This window comes from Spermophilus citellus (genome assembly GCF_964194105.1).
Source record: "Spermophilus citellus genome assembly, chromosome: 1".
In the NCBI taxonomy this organism is placed as follows: Eukaryota; Metazoa; Chordata; class Mammalia; order Rodentia; family Sciuridae; genus Spermophilus; species Spermophilus citellus.
In genome coordinates this window covers 172,087,669-172,110,613 of record NC_138182.1, presented here as the reverse complement: position 1 = coordinate 172,110,613, position 22,945 = coordinate 172,087,669, and the positions used below count along the sequence as shown (strand labels likewise).

The 22,945-nt window shown below is 36.8% G+C and overlaps 1 protein-coding gene across 1 annotated transcript in view; it reads right to left on the bottom strand.

Moving 5' to 3' along the window:
* LOC308648681 (zinc finger protein 474-like) overlaps nucleotides 1–22,945 on the bottom strand; it is a gene marked incomplete at both ends in the record, with an annotated part of 64,796 nt that overhangs the window by 411 nt on the left and 41,440 nt on the right. The gene's annotated exons all lie outside the window — the stretch shown is intronic.

Genomic DNA, 22,945 nt, shown 5'->3' with positions numbered 1-22,945 from the left:
CCTGGGATGGTGGGACATGGCAGTAGCTCAGGTTCTCTGAGGCCAACTGTACCAGCAGCAATGTCTGATAATGGCAAGATGCTGCTGTGTTTGGTGATGGTGGTGCTGGTGGGGCTCGGGGGTGAGGAGCAGCACAGCAATGACTCCACTTCTTGGAAAGGTGCGGTGCTTCAGAAGGTTGAATTGCAAAGGGCTAGTCTAGTTCCAGGGAAGCAGAGCACTGTGGCTGTTCAGAATGGAGAACAGGGTGCCAACGCCCAGTCAGGGCTCTGATTTTCTGGGTCAAGAAGTTCCACATCTGTTGTGTCTCAGAAAACATGGCTACATGGATCAGCAGAGCCCAAGAGCCAGGACACCACCTCTCCTTTGACACAGGAAGGTAACTACTTCAGTAGTTCAAGACTCTGAATTCCCAGATGTGGGTCATCACTGTAGCTTGACCCCAAAGGACATGGTGTATAAAAGCAGCTCTGCTCTGAGTGGCATGCTACCAGAAGGCAAGGCACTACTGTGTCTGATGACAGGATGCAGCGGCTGCTCACTCCTAGAGCAGAGGCACTCTAGTAGTGGCTCCAACTCCAGGATGGCACAGCACAACACCAACACAAGCCATGGGGAGGGGAGTCAGGGCACAACATCGGCTCTTTGGGGGTAACAGCATGTGGACTCTAGGAAACGCCCTCAACGGGTTCAGAGCCTGTTTTGGAACTGACCCTGATGGGAAGATGGGGTGGCAAAGCCAATGTGTTTCTTTATCTTCTCTATGTGGCCCTCCAGTGTTTCCATTGCTTCCTGGCTGCCCTTCAGTGTTCTCCTTTAATTATTTTTGTTGAGATACCGCTGTTTGTTATTTTGTTTTTTTGTGTGTGCATATTGCAGGGGAGAGTGCTAAGAGCTTATAGTTGACTACCATGCTGATATCCTGTATGGTTCTTAATTTATCCATTTTGATTTAAAATAGTTATTTTTAGCCATCTTGATACACTCAGAAATAAATGCTAATTTTATTTAATTAAGTGTTAGCATTTAGTACTTAATTTTAGTTTCTAATGGCTTACTTTTATCGCTCTTTTTTAGACCTAGAAAGACTGATGTACAAAGTGTTCTGATGTTTTGTGGAATGACTACGTCCCTAAGTTGGTGGTCTGAGGAATCATCTATTACATTGCTGAAAGTGCAAACCACAATAAGTGTTCAAGGGCACAAATTTTAAAACTTAAAATTCTCATAGACCACTTTATTTTACTCATCTTCAATAACAACAGAGAGACTTTGTTTCAATACTGTAAAGTGTTAAAATGAATGACCTATTATCTCCTTGCTCTACCTCAGACCATTCAGTTATTTTAGTCATAATATTTTAGTTTTGATTCTCCATTCTTATTAAAATGCAAAAGAGAGACTAAATGTGGTCAGTGCAAAAAAAAAAACCATTAAAACAAATCCACTGGAGGATGATACCCCACTCCACGCTGACAGTGGAAACTTATATTGATTAAGACACAATGTAACCTGATTGCTTTCTTATTTTTTGAGTGATAACATTCCTTATGGCATTATATTAAAAATTAGCCATGGCAAGGGAGTTAGGGAGGAGAAATGGAAATGAAGTATATTTTCCCACCCACTGGAATTGTGGCCAACTGGCAGAAAATACCAAACATGTCAGCATATCACCCTGCTCTGGCTCAGTGGATCATAATAGCCTCCATTCCCATCTATTCCCCAAGCACCAGAATAAATTCTGAGACTTACACCATTTCTCTGAAGGTTTGCCTTCGTGTGTGTGTGTGTGTGTGTGTGTGTGTATGTGTGTGTGTGTGCGTGTGTGTGTACTCTGATGCACAATACAGTCTCCACCATGCACAGAAACTGGAAATTGGTTGTCTCAATTTCTTCTTCAACATATAATCACCAATCCCACTGTCTCACACTGAATTTTAGAAAGTGAACATTTACAGTACCCCATGCCTGCCTAAGAATTAGGAGAATCTAATTCTGCCAAGGGATTTCTCAGGGTGGTGTGGCAGAGAGTTTTGCATGGCAACAGAGTCAACTAGAAACAATGCCTTAGTTTTTCTCTCTGCTTTGGAAACTGAAAAGATTGTTTTTCTTTATTTTTTCTGTTAATGTTAAATTTTATTAACAATATATAAAGTATTAGTGCTCTTTTGGATCTGATTATGATTTGGGTCCAGAAAAATGTGTAATCCCCAATGAAGAATATATTAAAAGAGCCAACTCCTTTCCAAAACTATATTAATCAGATGTTAGTATATGAATAACTTTTGGCTTAGTTAGAAAACTTATTCCTTCACCCATTTTTTTTTTACTTAAACCATACATTTTAAGAGTCATTTGTTTCCTTTTCAGTCAGGTTCCTTGCAAGAAACAGATGGCACAAAGTGGATAATTTGAGGATTGATTTTTAAAAGAAACCATTTATAAAGGTATGGGCATGATAGATGGAAAACACAGGTATGGTGCAGTACTTTGGGGTAAATAATAGTCAGGAACCACTCAACCCAAGCTTGAGGGGGTAAACGGAAGAAGTTGTTACTGGAACCATGAGAGAGAACTGGGTGAAGAAGGCCCCTCTAGAAAGCTGGGATTCTCAGGGAAGTCACATGGCCATGCCGGAAGAACCAACAAAGAGGAAATGAGGGGAGCAAATATCTAGGCCTCACTCTCTGCCTTCCTTGAGTCTCCCGATGGTGCTTCTATTGGCCAACCCCACCAAATCTCATAGAGCAGAGATCCCCAATGGCGCTATGTTTAAGTCAACCCCCAGATATGCAGAGCATGGTGGAAAAAGTGAATGGAATAGCTGGAAAATATCTAGCACATTCCTATTTAAAATCAACTAATATTTATTTTAAAACTACATTTGAGGAATTGTCATTTCCAAAAATTCATCACACGCATGAATTGGAACCCAAGGAGAATTTTCCCATAGATATTGAATCTCTAGACTGAAGGATACTGCTATGATGAAGTCTGGATAACTCCAAAGTCGCTGTCATAATTTGTATTTCAATACTGGCTTTATCACATATGGATTTTATATTTTTGAATAACTTACATCTGATCTCCAGTACTCAGTGTATTGGAATGGGGATGATAATTATGTCACTTTTACTTTTGTCACAAGAGTGTTACTAGTATAAAATTATTTAGTATATGTGAAAATACTCCACAAACTAAAATAAACTTCAATTTTAATTTTCTTTGGAGGTATTTCTCTGAAGGCATGACATTTTCAACTTCTTTACAAGCCAAACTTTCTCCCTTGAAAGGGAGGTAGTATTGCCAAAGACATTTGGTCATTTAACAGTTCACAAATTTGTATCTCATGAAAGTAAGTGAATGCTCAGAGTGTATACAGAGACTCTCCCCAGGGAATTAGTAATTTTCCTCATCACATCAAGTACATCTTACAAATAATGTCCTATAGACAGAGACTGCTTTGCTCATTAATTACATGCAGTTACCTCTACTCTAGAGAGAGAGGGTCTGGCTTGCCAAGTGAACTGCTGGTCTGGTTTCACGAGGGAAGCAAAGAAATAATGCAATAGGCATTGCATTAAGGACCTTTGGGTATTATGTTCCCATCTCTCTCCCTCTGGAAATCTGAGTTGCTTCCAGAGATTATGGAAAATACACTCTGTAGGTACTTTGGGACATACATTCTAGGACCACCCCAGCAACAAGAGAAGATCAAACTTGGGAGATTTTAACAAACCTCTCTCAGAAAGGCAGGTAGTCAAAAACCATGTATGATTTTTAGGGAATTTGGAAAAAATAGCATACTTAAATAAGCAGATAAGCATTTGAAAAAAGATTTTCTCAAATACATAACACTCATTCACAATAGTAGATCATATATTCAGGTAAAAATAAAATCACAATAAACTCCCAAGATCAAAAACCATAATTTACATCTTCTAATCAAAATACAAGAGATCAATACAAATTTTCTTGAAAATTTTAAAACACACAAAATAATAAAATAATAAAAACTAAGTTAAAAGTACTTAAAAAAACCAAATATTAAATATAAAGGAACTAATTAATGCAAATGAGAAAAAAATGTAAAAACACATCCAATGAATGTAGAAAAGGACTCAAAGCATGTAGAATATGTAAGTCAAGCAAGGCCTCTTTGAAACTGCCAATAAAATAAACAAATCTTTGATGATCTAATTAAGAATAAAACATTAGAATAGGGCTGGGGTTGTGGCTCAGTGGTAGAGCACTCACCTAGCATGCATGAGGTATTGGGTTCAATCCTCAGCACCACATAAATGTAAAATAAGATATCTGTCCACCTAAAAAAAAACTAAAAAAATAAATATTTTTTAAAAACATTAGAATAGCAAAAGAGATTATAAAATCTACAAAATCATAAAATAAAAAGAGAATATTTTTATACAAGGTAATTTAAAATATCAAAATGACTGAATTTACTAGAGAAATATGAATGTGATTTCACCAGGAAATTTTAAAAACCAGAATAGATTAGCAGGACAAACCAAAAGGAAAACTCAGTCAAAACACAGGTCCAGAGTATTTTGCATGGATTTCTCAAAATCAGATCAGGATATTAAGAGAAGAGAATTCCATATAAAGCTACATGTGAAAACACTAAATAACATATTAGCACTTTTAATGAAAAACATAATTAATAAAATAATACACATCATGATCAAAAAGAAAGCTTAACAGTACTTACTAAATAATGGAAAAATAATAAACAAATAGGTCAAAGGAATAGAATAAATCACCTAAAAAAGTGTGTGTGTGTGTGTGTGTATAAAGCAAGTCTAACTTTCGATAGATAGATATAGCTTACATTAAAAGATAATATTTCTAACCAGTGAAGATGTGATGAACTATGCAAAAACTGTCAGAATAATCAGCCATGAAAAAGGGTTAAATTGCTAGGCACAGTGGCGCATGTAAGCTTGTAATCTCAGAGGCTTGGGAAGTTGAGGCAGCAGGATCATGAGTTCAAATCTAGCCTTAGCAAAAGCAAGGTTTTAAGCAACTCAATGAGATCCTGTCTCCAAATAAAAATACAAAATAGGGCTGGGAATGGGATCAATGGCCAAGTGCCCCTGAGTTCAATCCCTAGTACCAAAAAAAAAAAGGGGGGGGGGGTTAGATTTCTCCTTCATTTAATATCTTTCTAACTTTCATTTTATGGTGGTAAGAACAATTAATATAAGATCTACCCTCTTAAATTTTTAAGTGTGCAGTCCTATATTATCAACTTCAGGCACAATGCTATACAGGAGATCTCTAGAATTTCTTAATTTCTTCTTTTTTTAATATTTATTTTTTAGTTTTAGGTGGACACAATATCTTTTTATTTTTATGTGGTGCTGAGAATCAAACCCAGTCCTCATGCATGCTAGGCAAGTGTACTTCCACTTGAGACACATCCCTGAGACACATCCCCAGCCCCTTTCTTAACTGAAACTATGCCCATTGATTAGTAACTCCCCATTTCTTCCCCCATCCCTGACCTTTGCAGTCTCTATAAAAGTATTTGATTCTATGAATTTGACTATTTTTAAATATCTCAATAGAAGTGGAATCATGCATTATTTGTTTTCTGTGACTTGCATTTCAAATGACATGATGTCCTCAAGACTCACCCATGTTAAGGCATATTGCAGAATTTTCTTCTTTGTAAAGGCTGAGTAGTAGTCTATTGTGTGTACCTACCATGTTTCTTTATCCATTTCTCTAAGGACATTTATTTTGTTTCTGTATGAGAATGTTAAGATTTCTTCAAGATCCTGATTTCTGTTTTGGATAATGCTTAAAAGCAGTATTACTGAATCATATGATAGTTATATTTTTAATTTTTTTTTGGTAATCTTAAATCTCCAGTCCACTTTTTTGTGTATTCTTTCTTTCATCAATGTTTACCACAGTAAAATACTTTAAAAATAAAATTCATGTTTATAAGTAAGTAAACTTAAGATAAAATGAATGACAAGTGCTAAAATAAACAAAATAGAATATATATTTTCTGAGTATATAGATAATAGCTCTCTCTTATCTATGGGGTTATGTTCTAATTCACCCACTGGGTACCTGAAGGCCAAATAATACTGAACTCTATGTATACTGTTTTTCTAATACTAACACACCTATGATAAAGTTTAATTTTTAAATCAGGCAAGTGAGAGATTAACAACAAACAAAATAAAATAGGATAATTATAAGAATATGTTGTAATAAAATTTCCAGCATCTCTACTTTTGTGCTTTGGGGCATTGTTAAGTAAAATAAAGGTCCCTTGATCATAAGCTCTACTAATACCATAACAGAGTGTTTGATAACTGAAATACATGCTGTTATGGTTTAGATACAAAGTGTCCCCCCAAAGCTCCTGTGTTGATGCAGAAATGTTCAGAGGTGAGATGATTAGATTATCAGACCTGTAACCTAATTGGTACATCCAAGTTTGAGTGGACTAACTGGGTAGGCAGGTGAGGCATGGATGGAGGAGGTGGATCATTGGGGTCATACCCTGGAAGTCTCCTTCCTCTCCTCCTCCTTCTTCTCTCCCTCCTTCTCCTTCTTTTTCTTCTTGGCTGCCATGAGGTGAGTAGTGCTACTCTTCCAAATCCTTCCATCATGATGTTCTGCCTCATCTTGGGCTCAGAGCAATGGAACTGACTAACCATGAATTAAACCTCTAAAACTACGAACCCAAATAAAATTTTCCCTCATTTCATTTGTTCTTGTCCATTATTTTCATCACGACAATGAAGAACTGATAAGAGATATACTAAATGGCTTATGAATGGGTAGTGAATATAATATGGAAATGTTATACAAAGGGATGATTCACTGAGCTCAATACTAGACTTTTTCTCATTTCTATTTTCACTTATTTCCTAAAGGATCTCATTCACCTTATGGTTCCACAGTTCCTAAGTCTGTCCCAGACTCTCGCCTGTCCTCCATATTCATATACCCAATCTTGGTTGTATAACAGGCATCTTAAACTTATCTGAAAACGAACTTTTCACCTTCCCCTAGTTCTTCTCCATGATTTCAACTCAGTAAATGGACTTCCATTCACTCAGTTGCTCAGGCCAACCTCTTAGGAGTTTTCCCTGTCTCTTCTCTTCTCTTGAAACTGACATCCAACCCATCTGTAAATCCAGTCAGCTCTATATCAACAGGATATCCTCAGAATGACTATTGCTCGCCACTTCCACTGCCATCGACATAATCAAAGCCACCAGCATCTTTCTTTTGAATGAACTGCATTTGTCTCTTGGCTGGTCATCCTTTTCCACTATTCTTTCTTTAAGGAGTCTATATTCAAACAGAAGGTGGAAAGATTTCCTTAAAATGAAATTAGGATCATGTTCCTTCCCAGCTCAAAATCCTCCAATTGTTTCCCATCTCTTTGAATGAAAATTTTAGGTCTTTATCATGGTTGCACAGTTCTACCTAATTAGTATCCTGGTTACATCTTCTGACTCATTTCTTCCTTCTACAAACTCACCCTTTTTTATATCCTGACCCTATTCTAGTTCCTCAGCCAAGCCACACATGTTTTTGCCATAGGACATTTGCTAATAACTGCTTTCTCTGTCTCAAAGTCTTTTCCCCTATGTCTATGAATGAGCTTCACTTTCTTCTTTAAATTCTGTGCCTAAACATAGATACTTCTTTGTGCACTCTGTCTAAACTGAGCTCATAACATTCTTATTACTCTTATTCCCCTATCCTGTTTTGTTTAAGAAAATTATCTATTTTTATTTTCCCCTTTCATCCCTTCAATAAAAGCCCCAAGAGTTCAGGGATTCTGTGTTTTCCATTTACACCTGCATTCCCAGTGTCAAAATGGTGCCTGGAACATGGTCATAACCAAAAATTAACTTGTTTTCTATAAGTTTAAGACCAGCCAGCATTATTAATTTTCTAAAAAGAATTATGTGGTGTACTCATTATCAAATATTTTATATCCCTCCTTGTGGAGGGATTATATATGTTTGCCCATGGAATTCAGACACAGCTAGGCAGAAGCTTAAGAGCCTGTGTGTGGTTCACCATGTCTTCTTGGCCCCTCTACCACAGTAACCAGCAGTGTTCTAGACAGAGGCTGCTCTGTCAGCATAGGCCCCAGAGAAAATGCTGGAGCAAAGCAACAGTCCAACAGAGCATGTGTAGTAAATAAAGTTTGCTGTATTAAGCTATTGAGATTTTGGAACTGTTTCCATAGTATTACCTAATTTATCTTGACCAGTACAGGCACCTAGGCAACCATGGACAAAGGGACAGCCTGAGAGTAGCAAAGATATTTTGACATATTATGTAAGTTTGCCTGAGCTGGATATTCCTAACAACCTAGTGCCTTGCCACCACAATGTTTTATTTGAAGAAAAAAAAAACCACTAGGATATTTATTTAAGCATGATCAGTGTCATTATCTTATTTCCTCATGTTTTCATGAAGTGCATTATAGGAAAAAGTAACTAAAGTTTCTTATGGATTTAAAGCTGTTTACCAAACATGGCATATCTTAAGATCAAATGAAAAACTTGCAAATGATATTGACAACAAAGCTGTGCCTTAGACTGACTGAATCTGAATCCCGGGACTGGTGCCTTCAAATCCATATATATATATTTTTTTAAGTTCTCGGACTGACTCTGATGTGACTGACTCCAATAACAAGGCAAATGTTTCTGTACTTAAGACACTAGAAGACAAGGAGCTTAATATATAGAATATTAATATGTAGAATATTAAGAGCCTCTATTTTACACCACTTAAAAACGTACCCGAAGACAGAGACTCTACAATCTCTCACTGCTTCACAGCGCTTCAAATTGTGAGCAGAAAATTTTGCCTATGTAGGATAACACTCTAAAGAAGAAAATGCTTACTTTAGTTTTACGTGCCATTTCAGTGGAAATAGGTCACTCTATACAAAATTCTCAAGGCAGAATGACTTAGATCCACTCTTGTACATATTTAATAGACAAGTATAAGAATGACATCAGAATGTAATACAACTGTTCTCTGTTTGGGCAAAGTGACATGGGTTCGGACCCAGTGGGAGAATTTCCTTCATTAATACAATATGGAAAATTTGCTTACATTATTTTGCAAGAGGAAATTCAGATGAAATATTAGCAGTCATCAAGAATCCTACAGGAAAACACCCGGATTTTATTGCTAGATGCCAGAAACAGCCCATGTTGGATGTGAAGAAAGAAACTGAACAACATATGGATATTTCCAAATGCAGAATATTTCCAAATGCAGATAGTATTATCAATAAAGTCTTACTTCTTGCACAAAAATGCATTTAACACCATTTATACTTTCCCCAGGGTTTTCTCCTCCTCAGTGATAGAGAAGTGAAAAAGAAAAGATTGTAGCCTTTTGAATCCTTTATTTAAGTGGCAAAAGTTTAAAGGTTGAAGAAGAGAATAATTAGAGAGTTAGAGGAAGGATACTCATCTAATAATGCTTTTAAAGGAAATCAGAACTCTTACACCTATTTGTAATGTATTGACTTTCAGGAGCAAGAAACAGTCACACTGAACAACTGTTGTCCAAAATGGGCTATGTAGTGGGTCACCATGCCAGAAGCAATAGCTGGGAGCAATGTGGCTCGCTGGATAGCAGGATCAGTTCTGTATGCCTTGGCAGAAGGCCTCAGATACATCCAGATACACATGCAGTGTTCAGGCAGCAACAGATAAACATCTACCGCCACTGACAGAGGAAGAGAACTGGTCTACCACATCAGGGCTTCTTTGTCTTCATTTTTAGTAATGCAAACACAAATGAGATTTTTCTTTCCCATGAAGTAACTAATTACTAGGTAAGTTATTTCAAGTCCTAGCATCACTACAAAGTAAAGCAAATGCCTTTCTGGCACCACCTTAAAAGAAGGATTTCAATTGGATTAGATTCCTTTAATCTGGATGAACATAATAATACCTTTTTAAAAAAATCAAAAACAAATCCCTCCCTATTCTATCCTTTCTTCATTTCCACTTAAAGCCTTTATTACTCATATTTTATGACTAAGCATTGCCAATTACAGGCAAAAGTACAGATTTTGATAAATCATGTGCATAATTTGAAATAATCTAAACATGAATAGTTGAATTATAAACATACATCACTTCACATGCACACAGGAGAGAAAGGAAAAGAGACAAGATATGATAAGCAAATATTTCCTATAGCTCCAGAATACTAACTGACTCTGTGTTTTTGTAATTTTTCTGCTCAAATCATACCTGTGAATTGAGTAAAGCTGAATTGCCTGGAAATTTTCATGAGTGTCTGCTTTTCTGAAATTTGTATTTAGAAGGTTTGCAAATAACTGTATTTCACACATGTGTGGGTTTTTCCCCCACGTTTATTTCCATGGGCTTATTTTAATTCTTAACAAATTAGGTGCTTATCATTACATGAAGTACTCACCTAAATGTAGTTCAAAACAATACTGGGAAAGGTAAGAAAATTCTTTCAGGTCTCAAGTCTACTTTGCTGGTTTTTATTTTTTTGGGGGGTGGATACCCGGGACTGAACTTAGAGGTACTCAACAACTGAGCCACATCCCCAGCCCTATTTTGTATTTTATTTAGAGACGGGGTCTCAATGAGTTGCTTAGGCCTCACTTTGCTGAGGCTGGCTTTAAACTTGCAACCCTCCTGCCTCAGCCTCTCAAGCCTTTGGGATTTCAGGAGTGCCGCGCAGCTACTTGCCGTTGTGAGAAATGAAGAATGTGTCTTCTTTTTCTCAGACCTCTCCAGGTTCTAATTCCCAATTAAGAGCCTGACAAACTTTAACTTTTCCTCAAAGATTCTCAGTAGAGCAATGTTTTGTTTTTTTTAATAGAATTTCACAAAACCATCTAAAAATCTACTTTAATCAGGGGAAATGTTTTTAATTGGGTAAATTGCTTTAAAAATCTACACTGTAGTTATTTCTTGCTTACTGCTAGACCAAAGGGAAGAAGGAGTTCTGGAATATAGTTATATGCTAACCAATGCTAATTCTGATATTTGAGAAGAAAAAAATCCCCCATAATTTTTTATGTAATCATTTTAAATATTTTCCTTCCCATGAGTGGACAAGTTCTCTGAAGGTAAGAGCTATGACTGTTTTATTCACTTTTATGAAAAAAAATGTTTTAAAAAGTCAATGTATAAATGGACTTGAATAAATCAATGATTCCAAATTACCAGCCAATCTGTATAGTGGGAGCATTAACACCCTTCACATTCTGGCTAAACACAAACTGTGCTAGCCATTTATGGGGCTTTAATTCTTGGTTCAAGATAACATCATTTAGAAAGTGGTTTAGGGTTGAATGTTTTTTTGTCAGCTTTTTTTTTTTAGTTGTAGATGGACAGATGGACATAATTTCTTTCTTTCCCTCCCTCCCTCCCTTCCTTCCTTCCTTCCTTCCTTCCTTCCTTCCTTCCTTCCTTCCTTCCTTCCTTCCTTTCGCAGAGGATCTAACCCAGTGCTTCACACCTGCAAGTCAAGCACTCTACCACTAAGCTATAGCCACAGCCCATTTTTTCCCAGCTTTTAAGAAGTTTCCAGAAATAAGGATTTGTGGGAGGGATGTGCGATTGAATTCAACTGCTGTTACACACTCATATCAGGATGAATGTCTAAGAATTTGAGAAAGCAGTGCAACATGTTGAGCAGTCAAGAGCTTCACTCTGCTCAATACATTACGAAAGTTTGTCAGGGTTTGTTTTTTGTTTGTTTGTTTGTTTGTTTTTTACATTAGAAGATATTTTAGGATTTTTTTTCAAATTATTTATTTTTAAAATTTTTTATTTGTTTTAATTAGTTGTGTATGACAGTAGAAGGCATTTATGCACTTTGATATATCATAATTGGATGGGATATAATTTCTCATTTTTTATGAGTGTACATGTTGCAGAATCATATTGATCACGTAGTCACATATATACATACAGAAATAATGTCTGTTTCATTCTACTATCTTTCCTTCCCCACATCCCCTCCACTTCCCTCCCATCACTTCCCTCTACCTAATCTAAGGTAATGTTATTCTTCCCTAGTGCCTCACACCTTATTGTAAATTAGTATCTGCATATTAGAGAAAACATTCAGCCTTTGTTTTTTTTATTTCACTTAGCATGATATTCTCCAACTCGAAGCATTTACTGGCAAATGCCATAATTTTACTCTTCTTTAAAGCTGAGTAATATTCCATTGAGTATATATATCACATTTTCTTTATCCATTCACTATTGAGGGACACCTAGGTTGGTTCCATAGTCTACCTATTGTGAATTGAGCTGCTATAAATGTTGATGTGGCTACATCACTATTAGTATGTGATTTAAAGTCCTTTGGGTATAAACCAAAGAGTGGGATAGCTGGGTCAAATTGTGGTTAAATTTGGAACTATGTATCAAAAACTGGAAAAGGTCTAAGATTTTAACTTACATACAAATAAATTAGATTGCCACAGTTTCATAGCAACTGGCAGAAAATACAAGAATCCTGATCAGATGTAAACAGTTTATAACCACAGAATTAGAAATAATGACATTTCTATGCAGGTCCCTGAGCTCCAGTTCTTCTAGGTCAACTTAACTATAATACTCCTGCACTCATAGTGAGTGGATATAGGACAGGAATTCCAAGCTCGGGCAAACTAATTCTTGTAACAGCAGAAAGCATTCTGGCCCTTTGTTCTAGAGGGGCACAACATCTTCTAAGGCAGTTCACTATATAAACATCCTTAAAAATGTGGCCCAGAGAAAAAGGTCAATCTGTATGTCTTTTGTAAGATGTGCAGAAACATGAGGCACGAGGTGACTTGTCCCCCAACGTCATGTCTCTGTAAAGTTGTTCTCAAAAGGCTTTATTAAGATAATTAATGCACACAGATGTATGCAGATATACATAAAGAAATCCTCCACTTTCCACATGGCTCATACACATGCTACTGTCGGGGGATGAAATCAGGTGAGTGAAAGGCTAGAAAGCCAAGTGTCTAGCTGAGAGAGGGCAGGGTGAATGCCCCTTTCCATCAACTGGCTTCGGTGTGTCTAATGGAAGTTAGAGATGGATTTAAAAAAACTCCAAATATCCTATTCCTTTCTCCTGTCAGAATATATTGTCACTTGGGACAAGCTAAATTACTTCTCTTTATTTTCATTTATTCTTATCTAGAGCTTATAAAAGCCGAAATAACCTTTCAAAGTCTACTTAATCTCTGCTTAATATGCAGATAGTTTGTTATCCTCAAAGGCCAGAGAAAACTCAGGGGCAAGAGTTCAGATATGTCAGGGGTTGCAAGGGCAAAGGAAAAAGAAGAAAAGCCATTTGTCATCTGTCATACAAGGACCCAGCAGTGCCAGTGTGGAAGTTCCGTGAATGTGGCTCATTCCTGTTCTTGCTAATACAATTATGCTAAAAGTGAGCAGCATTTCGAGGTTTGGGGTAGGATTGTTCTTTAAAAAATCATTACCTGCCTTAACTTAGACTGAGGATCCTAACCATACAACAGGCCCTTGGGGTACACATTTAGTAAGCTGAAAGGTTTTTTTCAAGGAATGATATAAAGCTCTTGAGTATTTACAAACTGTTTCATCTGTCAGAAACTATTTATGCAGACTTGGCACATAGAGTGAATTATTCTTATTAAGCAAAAATTGAGAAATTTATTTTAAGTCTCCACAGAAAGTTCCTGCATTCTATCAGATGCTAAGACACTCTGTAACTATAAACTTAAGAGAAAAGAAATTACATGCCAGTGTGGATGTCTGCAGTGAGATGGACGACTCCAGAGAGAATGTGTCCCAGCTTTGTCCCTCATGCTGTTCATGCTAGGTGACCTTTCCATTCTCATTCCCTGGGGACCTTGATGGGGGATGGGCTCTTTTGTAAGGAGTACATCCCAAGGACATGTGCCCTTTAACTTCCCCTGTGGTAGTCCTCCCTATGGTATTACTACTGCCATATAGAATATGCAAATACACTCAAGGACTTCTACAAAGTGCTAGGCATATGCATAGCAGTCTCCATGAATTCTTTCACTAATTTCTAGCAACAGTTCCACGAGGTACTATTATAAATCTCATTGGACAAATGTAGAAACTGAGGGGCAGAGATTGAAGAAGTTAATTAAGATGGAAAGATGGAAGTCCCATAGTTGAAACGATAGATAGATATGGGATGTAAACTCAGGAAGCCGAATCTGGGACAGACTCTTCTAACCACCCCATCATTGTGCTTCTGCTGCCAGAAGTCACAGCGTCACCTGATTTGGCTGATAAAACCTGGGATATACTAGGGAAATTTTCCAAGCAGCCTTTTCTCAGTGGCCACTCAGTCCAGAATGTTCTAATTTGCACAATTATAAGCATTAGTCTTATTCCCCCTTTGCTTGTCTACCTTTTCCTTTATCTTTCTGAATATAGAGAGCCTTACCAGTTCTAATTCTTCATAAATTTGCTAAATACACCCCCTTGCGGTGCTTGACACAGAGAGAGCTCTGGGAGATGCTTGATGACTGAACTTAGAAGGCAGATAATTCACATCCTACTGGGCTTATTAGTGTCAAAAGCGTTTATTGAACACTTCCTGCCTTAGGATGTACTACCTTTGTTCTTTCCTTTGAATAAACAAATCCCACATTTACACAATACATCTGCTCTGTTGGCCTGGGATCATGGATGTAGCATGCCAAGCTCACTTGAACTAATTGCCCCATTATAAAAAAATTTTGAAAGATTCACCTTTCCCCCTCAAAAAATTTATTTAGAATTTAAATCAATATTTCTAGAAGAGTTCCAGCCAACATAATCATTTTCCAAGACCCCATTAGTATATTTATTAGATTTGCATGTAGTTTCTGACAAATGAGCATCATCAAAATAGAAATTGACATTTAAGACATGATGTCCTGGTACGTCCAGTGTCACTAGAACCACTTTGAATACAATATGTAAGAAATAAAAAGACAGTTGAAGAGCAGAAATGTTTTCTTAAAGTCTAGAGAAAAGATTCTAAATGTTATATAAGTTGTGTCTTGAAGAGTTACCACATCAAACAATCAAAATATTCTGTAATCAATATTCTCTATAGTTTCGCATGTCTACTTAGCTACTTTTAGTTAACTCCATGGCTTCTGCTTCTCTCTCTCTTTCTTTCTCTCTCTCTCTCTCTCTATATATATATATATAGAGAGAGAGAGGGACTATTTTATATATGTATATATATATATATATATATATATATATATATATATATAATACTCTTGTCAACTGGTGTTAAATTCTGCACTAATGCCACCATTGAATGCTAGGAACTGACCAGTAAGATTGAGACAGTCATGGACTGCTCTTCATGTAAGGATGAGTTCTTCCTTTCAATAGCTCCTTCTTTCATGATCCTGATTCTGTATTTATTGTGAAAGGTCACAAAATGCTCAGACTTTTTTCACAAAACCTGGAGTTAACTCCATTCACTCCTCAAAATCATCAATAGTCACATGATCCTACTTGTATTAAAACCAAGGAAGGAATTTTGCTCTTTCGCTTATTAATTATACTTATAGCTCAGAATCCTAAATGGACTTTGAAATAAGAGACACATTTCAGGCAAACATTTGGGAGGCTAGACAGTGGAACTGCACTGAAGCACACCATAGACATCTAGCAGAACTCCCCAAAGTGATTTCTGCCTCTGCAATTGTAGGATTTTTGCCTTTATATACTCTTCACTCCATTACCAGAACAAATTCTTCCCCCTTTTCAGAATCATTAGTAACTCTCTTTTGTTTCCTACTCTGACAACTCTAAACTCTCCCTGGTTTTTGTGATCCTACGTAGGTTTGCCTTATACTTACTCTCTGAGCAGATTTTGAGATAGAGATTTGCATGTCATATTGAGTCTGCTTTGAAATCCACACATGTGGGGAAGAAATAGAAGCAGAAATGGCAGAGAGATGTTAGACTTTGAGACAGTAAGGAGACCTCTGATGATGCACGAAGAACCCCTGAAGCTGGAAGGTGGGACTGACCTATAGAATCATCTCTCCATTGGGGCAAGAGGGCTCTTAGTTTTTGTACCTTAGCATAAATTAATCATTGCATATGGCAGACCTCTGAGTAGCAATGAGATCTTGGCCCTTGTGGCTCTCTTTAGTTGAGGGCAATTTCTGGAGCAGTCTCAGATGAGAGACTTCAACAGTACCAACTTCAGCAGTTGGGGGATGAGTGTTTTAGACCCGAAAGAGGGTTTGGGGTGACATAGGAGGGCATCCACCATCCATTTTTTTTGTTGTTTTCCTCTCCAATACTTACTTCTTTCAGTTGGGCCCTGTATTATGAATGTTCATAGTTTCATATTTAAAAACCTGAGTCTTTTTTCTAACTATTTTACTAACATCTCCATCTAACCTACTAACCTACGTCTCTCTCTTTTTCTAATCTATTGAGATATTATCTCTTTTCCATATCTGAGTTGTTTGCAGCCCTCTCTGAACACTCTGCTTTCTGAATGTGCCTTCAGTCTGTGGCATAATTAATATTTAAGTACAGTTTCTTTAGGAAGGAGAATAGGAGGAGGAAGGAGTGAAGGGAAAGGGCAGGGAACAGGGACTAAAATGGAACAAATCAAATTCCATGTATGCATGATTTTGTCAAAATGAATCTAACTTCTACATATAACTATAATGCTTTAATTTAAAAAATAAAAATAAATATATGTAGTATCTCTTAGTTGAAGCAGTGATGTCATTGTTTTTGTGTGCTTGAGCACTAGAATAGGCAAATGAAGAAACAGGAGTGTCTGTCTTCTCATTTCGGGTAGTATACTTCTTGCGGACAAAGACCATGGTTTTGTTTATTGTGTACTCTACAATATATGCAAAGTGCTATGCATATTGGAAATGCACAATACCTTCACAAAAACATATGTGTTCAAGCACTTACTTTGTGCCAAGAATGATTCTACATACTGAGGTTTCAATGATAAATACAATAAAGGCTCTACTTTCAAAGGAGATTACATTGTGGTTACTAAGAACTAGAAGCTAGTTTGTTACTCATTTTAGCTCTATATTTTATTTGTCCTTATCCAGAAATAATGATGCTTAGAAAGAATCTCAAATACCTGGACATGTTAGTACATGCCTATAATCCCAACTATATTGAGTACTAAGTTAGGAGAATCAAAAGTTCAAGGACAGCCCCAGCAACTTAGTGAGACCCTATATCAAAATTAAAAATAAGGGCTAAGGATCTAGCTCAATGGTATAGCACTCCTGGGTTCAATTCCCAGTACTACCAAAAATATAAAAAATAAAAATAAAAGGAAGAAAGAAAGAAACTCAAGTAGTTAAAAATGTTTTACCTTCTTTACATAATAAAGCTATATTGTGGTATTATGGTAATTGAGTAGCCCTGAAACCTCAGTGACTTAACAAAACAAAAATTTGCCAGACTCATTGTACCCAGTCATGGGTTTGGTGCCTCTCCTCCTTCTTGAAACTAAACCCTTTGAAACGTGTGGCCTCCAAGTTCTCTTTACTAGGGAGAGAGTCAAGGGCACACTGGTTCTTAACTCAGTCCTCTACTCCAGTTTATTGGCTATAAATAAACATATGGCCTTCAACTAACTGCAAAGGAACCTGGGAAATGTAAAAATAGAGGGAAGCCATGAGCACTAATTGTCTTTGCCATAATAGCCAATATCTGTTGAGTAATTCTAAGTGAAAATACCGTTTGAAGTGCATTATGTTTATTATAACACAATGAGGTAAATTATAACATCAATCCTATTTTATAGATAAAGAAATGGAGGGACAAAAAGAATGAGTCATTTACTCAAGATCTCCTGGGTAATAATTAGTGGAATTAGCATTTTTAACTCAAGATGTAAGCTCCAAATTCTATTCTGTTTTCACCAACTATACTTATAAACAAACCCAAAACTCCCTAACAGAAATGCCTGTCTCCTTTTGGGAAAGATCATTGACAAATATCCTGTAGAGCAATGTCTTCTTTTACTTTGGAATGATATAGAGATGCTAATATGTCCTATTATAGAAGTTTCCTTTGAGTAACAGCCCTGCATAAAAAATATTTGGGGTTTAATTTTTTTTTTTACTTTTCATAACAGTCATTAATAGTTGAAAGATTTCATTGAGCTCCTTTTGAATAATGTCATACCAAACTGTCTGCCAAGAGCCTTACCATTAATCTGAAAGCCACTGATGACTAAAATTTTATTGTCCTTTCCCAACTAAAAAAATCGTCTCAATGGTTAATATGCACAGAGGTTACTGAAACATACATGTTCCTTATGAATAGGAGTTTTCAGTGACTTGGGAAGAAAAATAACTTCTTAAGGGCTCCGATTTTGTGTGTAAGTTTTCATTCTTCCCACTCCACTCTGACTCCTCCCTATCCTAATTTCCATGAGAACAAGGGGACCATAGAAAATCAAAATTATGCTTGCCTTAATGATGGGTTAAGAAGCGGGTGTGGGCATCTTCAAAGCCTGGATGGGAGGAAGAGCAGAGACTCTATTGCCACCTGCTGGGCTACAGATTTTCACCATACTCTCTGTTCCACCCTTGCTGATTCCAGAGCTCTGTTTCTATCTCCTTTAGCAGGCTAACTTTAGATCTATGACATTTATCGATCTTTTGGTTTCAACTTTGATGAAAAATGCTGATGAAAAAAAATTTAAAAGTTTTGCCGTCAGCATCAACTACTCTTTAAACTCATGCTAATTCATAAACAAGGATAATGACTAACCACTTCTGCACTGTGCTCAGTTGCTTCCAAGTGTTTTTCATTAAACCTAAGTGAAAACACTTCCCAAGATGCAATTTGAAGGGAATACTGTATTATTAATTGTATGCTGTGATTAGCCTTGGAAAGTGGAATATGTGAACCGGTTGAATAAAAATTGTTTTATTCTTTCTGAATATCCATATTTAACAAGATTGGTACTGCTGGAAGTCTTAGTTTTCTAAAGAAAAAAAAGTGTGATCTATATGAAGTGCTTTTCCAACTGTATAGTGATTTGGAATGATGCCTGACATTTAATTTCATATAGCTTTGTATTTTAGCTATCTTGTTATAGAGCAGATATTGATGTGGACATTTTCAGGGTCTACAGCAAAACTTTACAAATATTTTCTATAGCCCTTAAGAAAAAAAAATAATTCAATTTAATAACATAGATTTAATAAATGAACATAAGCTCCTAGTATTTAGAAATTTTCTGAATATGAAGTTTTAAATATCTCAAACTCTCAACTCCTTGTGTTTCAACTGTCTCTTGGAAAAGTTTTCTTGAGAAACACACGTCTATGAAAATGGAGTTGCCAACGAGACCATAAAAGGTACAAAATATACAAAAAATTGATTTATTGGTGAAACAAAGAAATTATCGTGGGTAGGTGGGTAGAGTTTAGGATTGCAGATTCATAATTTCTATAAAATTGTATAATTTTTATAGAAGTATAAATACACAAATTATATGCCGTATTCCTGAGTGGAAGGAGTCCATCTTGTAATCATGCTAATTACTCTTAAAATAACTTATCAGTTTGATTCAATGCAAATCAGTAAAATTATTTATGCTATTTGACAAACTTGATTTTAAAATTCACCTAGAAGAAGAAATGAGTAAGAAGAGTCAAGAAAACAATTCTATCGAGATATGTTCTAATGATGTAATTGTGTAAGCAATGTGATTCGGTTGCAGACATAAATGAAAACGGATCAGTGGAACAGAATGGAACATCTAAAAATGGACCCATGTCTATATAGGATATGATACCGGAAAACTTCTTTGGGAAAAAAAGTTAGATTCCTATTATGCATCATGAATAAAAATTTCAGCTATATTAAGGGCAAAATATAAAAACTAAAAAAATTTAGAAGAATTAAAGAGACTGTGAAGTTTTAGGAGGGAGGTGGAAGAAGGGTTTTTTTTTTTTTTTAAAGAGAGAGTGAGAGAGGAGAGAGAGAGAGAGAGAGAGAGGGAGAATTTTCAATATTTATTTCTAGTTCTCAGCAGACACAACATCTTTGTTGGTATGTGGTGCTGAGGATCGAACCCGGGCCGCACGCATGCCAGACGAGCCCGCTACCACTTGAGCCACATCCCCAGCCCGGAAGAAGGGTTTTTAAGTCAGACATCATATTCAGGAAGCAGAAAGCAAAAGCCTAATATATTTTACAACATTGAAATGTTTCATTGGCTACATGAATCAGTGATAAGACCACCTCACTTCTCTTCCACATATACCATGCCTGCAGCAGTAGTTAAGGGAGGTCCAGAAAGATCCCTGTAATCCTGCACCACTTTTTGGCCCCCAGTCTAGAAAGGAAGCCAGTGAGCACCACAAGTCTTGAACTCCAGTGAGGCTCCATATACTCCAAGTCGGGCTTCCCCACTCCTGATCCAGAGAATGAGTGCTCCCAGAACACTGCCTTTCTCCAGACCTCCCTTCTCCCAGCACCTCCTCATTACCCTTGAGGAAGCTCTAACTAGGACTGATGAATCACTACTCCCCAAAAGACCACCAGTACTAATCTCACTGGAAATTATAACTCTGTGTTCTTTATTTTTTTTAAATTTTTTTATTGGTTGTTCAAAACATTACATAGTTCTTGATATATCATATTTCACACTTTGATTCAAGTGGGTTATGAACTCCCATTTTTACCCCGTATACAGATTGCAGAATCACATCAGTTACACTTCCACTGATTTACATATTGACATACTCATGTCTGTTGTATTCTGCTGCCTTTCCTATCCTCTACTATCCCCCCTCCCCTCCCCTCTCCTCCCCTCTTATCTCTCTACCCCCTCTACTGTAATTCATTTCTCCCCCTTGTATTATTTTTCCCTTTCCCCTCACTTCCTCTTGTATGCAATTTTGTATAACCCTGAGGGTCTCCTTCCATTTCCAAGCAATTTCCCTTCTCTCTCCCTTTCCCTCCCACCTCTCATCCCTGTTTAATGTTAGTCATCTTCTCATGCTCTTCTTCCCTACTCTGTTCTTAGTTACTCTCCTTATATCAAAGAAGACATTTGGCATTTGTTTTTTAGGGATTGGCTAGCTTCACTTAGCATAATCTGCTCTAATGCCATCCATTTCCCTCCAAATTCTATAATTTTGTCATTTTTTAATGCAGAGTAATACTCCATTGTGTACAAACGCCACATTTTTTTATCCATTCGTCTATTGAAGGGCATCTAGGTTGCTTCCACAGTCTTCCTATTGTGAATTGTGCTGCTATGAACATCGATGTAGCAGTGTCCCTGTAGCATGCTGTTTTTAGGTCTTTAGGAAATAGACCAGAAGGGGAATAGCTGGATCAAATGGTGGTTCCATTCCCAGCTTCCCAAGAAATCTCCATACTGCTTTCCAAATTGGCTGCACCAATTTGAAGTCCCACCAACAATGTACAAGTGTACCCTTTTCCCCACATCCTCTCCAGCACTTGTTGTTGTTTGACTTCATAATGGTTGCCAATCTTACTGGAGTGAGATGATATCTTAGGGTGGTTTTGATTTGCATTTCTCTGACTGCTAGAGATGGTGAGCATTTTTTCATGTACTTATTGATTGATTGTATGTCCTCCTCTGAGAAGTGTCTGTTTAGGTCCTTGGCCCATTTGTTGATTGGGTTATTTGTTATTGTCTAATTTTTTGAGTTCTTCATATACTCTGGATATTAGGGCTCTATCTGAAGTGTGAGGAGTAAAGATTTGTTCCCATGATGTAGGCTCCCTATTTACCGCTCTTATTGTTTCTTTTGCTGAGAAAAAACTTTTTAGTTTGAGCAAGTCCCATTGGTTTATTCTAGATATTAACTCTTGTGCTATGGGTGTCCTATTGAGGAATTTGGAGCCCGACCCCACAGTATGTAGGTCGTAGCCAACTTTTTCTTCTATCAGATGCCTTGTCTCTGATTTGATATCAAGCTCCTTGATCCATTTTGAGTTAACTTTTGTGCATGGCGAGAGAAAGGGATTCAGTTTCATTTTGTTGCATATGGATTTCCAGTTTTCCCAACACCATTTGTTGAAGATGCTATCCTTCCTCCATTGCATGCTTTTAGCCCCTTTATCAAATATAAGAAAGTTGTAGTTTTGTGGGTTGGTTTCTGTGTCCTCTATTCTGTACCATTGGTCCACCCACCTGTTTTGGTACCAATACCATGCTGTTTTTGTTACTATTGCTCTGTAGTATAGTTTGAAGTCTGGTATCGCTATACCACCTGATTCACACTTCCTGCTTAGCATTGTTTTTGCTATTCTGTGTCTTTTATTTTTCCATATGAATTTCATGATTGCTTTCTCTATTTCTACAAGAAATGCCATTGGGATTTTGACTGGCATTGCATTAAACCTATAGAGAACTTTTGGTAATATCGCCATTTTGATGATGTTAATTCTGCCTATCCATGAACAGGGTATATTTTTCCATCTTCTAAGATCTTCTTCAATTTCTCTCTTTAGGGTTCTGTAGTTTTCATTGTATAAGTCTTTTACCTCTTTTGTTAGGTTGATTCCCAAGTATTTTATTATTTTTGATGATATTATGAATGGAGTGGTTGTCCTCATTTCCATTTCAGAGGATTTGTCGCTGATATACAGGAATGCCTTTGATTTATGCGTGTTGATTTTATATCCTGCCACTTTGCTGAATTCATTTATTAGCTCTAATAGTTTCTTTGTAGACCCTTTTGGGTCTGCTAGGTATAGAATCATGTCATCTGCAAATAGTGATAATTTAAGTTCTTCTTTTCCTATTTTTATGCCTTTAATTTCTTTCGTCTGTCTAATTGCTCTGGCCAGTGTTTTGAGAACTATGTTGAACAGAAGTGGTGAGAGAGGGCATCCCTGTCTTGTTC